The sequence below is a fragment of the Macrobrachium nipponense genome, chromosome 28, assembly GCF_015104395.2.
Source record: "Macrobrachium nipponense isolate FS-2020 chromosome 28, ASM1510439v2, whole genome shotgun sequence".
Taxonomy (NCBI): Eukaryota; Metazoa; Arthropoda; class Malacostraca; order Decapoda; family Palaemonidae; genus Macrobrachium; species Macrobrachium nipponense.
This window is the reverse complement of record NC_087217.1, coordinates 2,879,793-2,885,792: the sequence shown is the minus strand read 5'-3', so window position 1 is coordinate 2,885,792 and position 6,000 is coordinate 2,879,793.

Here is a 6,000-nt window from a genome sequence, read left to right as displayed (position 1 = left end):
GATGGGAAACTGCCTTTGCCGTAACTGGAACGGAAACTAGTTGTCCGAAGGCATCAGAGGAATCCGGGGGATGAACAGACGTTTGCCGATGTGAGGGCCTGTTGCTATCACTGCTTCGATGACATGGGAGTTTAGCTCCATAACGGTGTACCTCGTTCCGTTGCAATGTCCATTGGCAGGATCGAAATTCCGAAGCAACATTACCGGGCAGTACTTCTTCAACATATTTTGTGCACTGGCAGTCCTAATGGATTTAAGTTATACAAAAAATCTTGTGGTAATTGATGATAATTTTCATCTTCTATTGTGTCCGAGCTGAAATATTCACGACTTTCTCCGAGGAAGTTGTACAGAAATTATGTATGAAAATTCGTAAAGTAACTAAGTTTACGGGAATATCCAGCCTCGTTTCACAGCCAGAAACAGCTCCATTTCAGGGAATCCCTTCTCACCCCCACCCCCTACAAAGGAGGGGGGTAGGTTGGATGAAACCCCATTACAAACCGTCTTAGGGGTCCCCACCATAACCCTGCCAAGTTTCATGCCCATCTGACCAGCCGTTTAGCCGTGATTGAATGACAGACAGACAGACAGACATTACGCCCAGTATAGTATGATGATGATGATGATATATATATATATATATATATATATATATATATATATATATATATATATATATATATATATATATATATATATATATATATATATATATACATATATATATATATATATATATATATATATATATATATATATATATATATATATATATATATAGTCAAAAGATCAGGATTCAATGCAAACATATTCACAAAGGCTTTTTTAGTGTGTGGTTGTACCTAGTACTTGGGTTTTGAATTGCTTGTTGGAAGAAATAACTTATAAATGTTGTAATGTTTGTTGGGTGCAAGGTAATATAAGCTGAAGATTAAAGCACAATATTTGCATGGAGGATAAATGGATATTAACATAATGAATAAAAAAATACATTAGCTGATGAGTCAATGGGAGTCAATATTATATTGAAAGGAAACGCTTCCAAGAATGGGCGAAAGAATTCCGATTATCTTTGATTTTCTCTCACCTTGCCGAACTTCTGGGAGAGGTCACGAGACACCGAAGTGCTGGGAGAAAGAAAGTCCTGTGTTATTGCCTCCTGAGTTGTGCGCTTCTTTAATTGGAAATATGATCGGCAGGATAGAGTTCCTGACTCGCCTCTCCTCTTTGATGACTTCTGGTACCTCCTGATTCTTATGGCGTTGCTATGAGGTGTCTGGAAAAGTGTCTTCCACCTGAGAAATTCCAGTATCAGCAACTTCAAGAATTGTCTCTGGGGAAATGGAAGGAGTGTGATAGATGAGGAAAAAATGATTGTTTCAGGGAACACCATACGCTGAAAAGTTCACCATTTTTAGGTTTCATTTTCAATGTATTTGCTCGTTATTTGTTATTCAGTTGGAATGAGACGAAAGCTTTAGTGTCAGTCAAGAATAATTGTATATTTGCTCTAATTTTATGCTCTGTAATCTACGAGCAGTATTACGTAATTAGTTCTTATGTAAAATGTGCATATGACAAGAAGAGAATAGAAACAAAATTCATTTATTGAATCTTTTTCTCCTATTATCAACTGCAACGCGATTGTTCGTTTTTATTCCTATTATTTAATTATTATTATATTTTTTTTTTGCTCTCAGTCATCTTATTCGACTGGGTGGTATTTATAGTGTGGGGCTCTTGGTTTCATCCTGCCTCCTTAGGAGTCTATCACTTTCTCATTGTGCACTGATTCTAATAGCACGCTCTTCGTCACGAGAGCCCTGGAGCTACTTCGGGCATCTAGTCTTTCCAGTTTCCTGTTGAAAGATCTTGGGATCGTTGGTTAGTTTTCGTATGATTTGGGATACAATTTCCACTGGCATATCCCACATCCTTCTTATTTTTATTTTCCGGTCTTGATATTTGTCAATTTTTCTTTTTTCTTTCCCCATCTACTCTCGTGTACCATGGTACTTCGACATCAGTGAGTGACAGTTCCTTCTTGATTTTGTCATTATCTTCAAGTTCTCATACCGTAGTCCCAGAGGATATTTGCTTGATCGTTTGCTATCACTCCCTCAGGTTGGTGTGTGTACCATTTACTACTGCAAGCTAGCTGGCGTTTCTTGCACAGGCTCCAATGGAGGGCTTTTACTACTGAATCATGCCTCTTTTTGTACTGGTTCTGTGCAAGTGCCGGACGTTTGCTTGCTATGTAGTTTATGGTCTCGTCTTTCATATTGCACTTCCTGCATATGGAATTGTTCTTTTGACATGATGATGATGATGATGATGATGATGAGTATTATTAGTAACACATTCATAAGGATAAGCTACAAGACGACTTTATTGGCAAGAAATGTCATATGTGGAAAAGCGAAAAAACAAAGCATAGACCAATACACACTTGTGGTATCAAAGTAAATTTCGAGTTTTGAAGAAAGTTTATTTATTGAAAAGTCATTTTGGAATTCTACGTCATATATATTCAACGCTGGTTTCCAAATAGATTTTATTTGCTCATTTGCAGGGTAATGATTATAATAACAGTGAAATTGTTAACAGATGGATACCGATTTCCCATATACTAAAACCCAGATTGCGATATAATTACATAAACCGCAAATAAGCCTTAGTGATTATTTTTATCAGCTGGTGTTTCACCCGTGGGTAGTTGGCACTGTATCGCTACAGGTGTCGTTTTCAAACTCTAGGTCTCTTAATAAATATGCTGTATTCCAAATTTCGAAATAAAAGTCTAAAGAGGTACCGCTGTTTCAAAATTCACAAAATTTATGAGGATCGAGACCAGTAAACTTCTAGGGAAGACTTTTTCTCAGTAAAGTGAAATAAAAATATGTGATACTGTCCTATGGTAGATTCACATCAACCGTGCATTTGATGTCTAGGGCAGTCCCTTATGACGCTACCTGATTGGGCTGTTGATAAAGCCATTCACCGGGCTGGAACTCTCCAGTCGCTCGAGAGTTCACACAGGCAGAATGTATGTTCCACCTTATATGAGGGATACTTTTGAAAGATGTATACTTCAGGAGAGGTGGAACAAAGATCTACCGCTGTGAACTCTCTCGAGAGACAGTTTCCAGCCCTGAGATTGGCTTATCAATAGCTAATCAGGAGCGTCGTAAGGGACTGGCCTAGACATCAAATACACGGGTGATGTGAATCTACTATAGTAACATTCTAGCCTCGTAACATGGGTGCTAATATCTTTAGAACTTGAAGGACACCCTAATGTGAAAAAGAAGCCTCTAAACGTGACAGAGAATTCCCCTTTTGAAATAAATTACAAAGAATGAAACTAAGTAGAAGTGCTATGAAAGTGTTCAAAAGGATAAGCACCTTTATAAGGAAAGAAAGAGAACAACCATATAGACGAGCTTGGCAGAGGTGATGGCATCTAAAAATAAAAATGAATGTAGTACATTTAGCTCAGCTGACCAAAGAACGCAGGTTACGTTCTCTTCCAGTGAAGACAGTCAACAGCAGTCTGAAAAAGAAGTCATTTTTAAGTTTCAGAAATCGTGAAAAAATATTTGAGTCAAATAAATAATAAATAAAACTTCAAAAGAACAGAAAACATTTTTTTATCCTTTTACAGATAATTAATATCATGTATAGTTACGAATTTACAAGTATTTTAAAATTGCACCATGACTTTATGGACACCTGTTTTATATATATATATATATATATATATATAATATATGATATATATATATATAATTATATATATATATATCATATATATTATTATATAATATATATATATAGATAGATATATAATATATATATATATATATAATATATAGATAATAGATATATAATAATATATAGTAATATTATTAAATAAATCTATATATATATATATATATATATATATATATATATATATATATTATATATTATATATATATATATATCTATAATATATATATATATATAGATATATATATAATAATATATATATACTATATCCTATATATATATCTATAGTATATATATATATATAATTACCCATGAGTAGGAATAGTCTAGAAACCACTATCACCAGTAAAACCAAGGGAACAGATTCTGCCAAGAGGACACTCGAAAAATGATTTCAATGACAACTAAGCGTTAAGGCCCATTCTTAACCAGGTGTTAAGGGCCCTCCCGTTTACACAAGCTGACCAATCGAGAGACACGTCGGCTGCCGCTTATCTGTTTTGACTTTGCATTTTTCAGACAAATTGTGATTCTACCCCCTAGAGATCTCAGCCCCTACCGCCGCTCATTGCCATGGAGCACCAACTGATTAACTTAACCGTGGTTCTCGCTATTCGTGCTAAGAAAGCAAAGCAAACGAAAAGATCTAAATGGGTGGTTAGAGAGTGGTTATTCACAAGGCGAAAGTTTCCACAGTTTCAGTGGATGCGCCCACCAATCTCGACTAAGGTGGGAGCTAACTCAACGAACCAAAAACTACGATTACTTCACGATTCATTCACCTCTTTCACCTCAGGATAACTGCCTTTCACAGTCCCAACAAACGTCGTTATTCCACGCCCTCGAAACTCCATGTAAACTACTCTGATTACTTACCAACTGTTCACATTGCTCAGTGATCAGGATTTCAGTGGTTTTAATAGTGTATATATATATATATAATATATATATATATATATATATATATATATATGTATATATATATATATATATATATATATATATATATATATATATATATATGTGTGTGTGTGTGTGTGTGTGTGTGTGTGTGTGTGTGTGTGTGTGTATAGACGATCGCATTCAGTAACAAATGTTTTTATCGTTAATTAAATGGAGTTTTATTTGAATCCAGAACATCTGTGAATGGGATTTTTATTATTTAGAATTTTCGAAAGGACTTGTCACTAGCTTTGCCTTGAAACATATTTTTAGATGATTATGCGGAATCAATTTTTCACGCTCGAATGTTGCCGGTTTTGAGATGAAGCTGCATTGCAAAATAAGTAGTAAGCTTCTAGAAAGAAAATGTTCCTCGTTGGACGAGTCGTTTACGTGCTCTACTACTGATCGCAAAGTCCGGGTTCGATTCCCCCCTCTACCAACGTGAGATCAGAGGAACTTATTTCTGGCGATAGAAATTCATTTCTCGATGTGGTTCGGACCCCACAATAAGTTGTATGTCCCGTTGCTAAATAACCAATTGGTTCCTAGCCACGTAAAAATATCTAATCCTTCGTGCCAGCCCAAGGAGTGCTGTTAATCAGCTCAGTGGTCTGGTAAAAGTAAGACATACTTAACTAGAAAGAAACACCAATTAAGTACAGGATTATCTTGTAATTATCTTTTAGATTAATACTCGTTAAATACCGAGTAGGATAACTGCAGTTCCTAAACAATGAAGAGCTCCTAACTAATTTTTTCGACAGGAATTAATTTTAGATGGTATAAATAACCTTTTCGCGTTTCATTAACTGCCACTCTTACGTATTGTTTTCAAGAGTAAAGTTTGATGCTGACAACATTGGTTCCTTCGTGTAAAAGATGCTTTATGAAGATTAAAAAAATCGGCCCCGAAGAATCGCAACGTTTCATGTTCCCTCGAAGGCGAGAACTGAGCCGTGAATTCCATCCCTTTGATCATTTTTCCAATGAAAGAAGTCCACCACTTTTTGTGTGAGGTTGTAATATAGGACTCAGTCCTCGATAACTCAGCACTCAGTCAGTATTTAATGTCGGATGGAGGACAAAGGGCAAAAAAAAGACCAACAATAGTTTGTTAACTTAGTATATTTTGTATTTTATAGTGATTTTATGCCCATTGTGTGTGATGCAATTCATACAAGGAACTTGCGATCGTGAATGATTGAACTGGATTATTTGAAACCTTAACAGGTTTATCAAAGGTAATTCAACATACGAAATGTCATTATGTAATTCGCTATA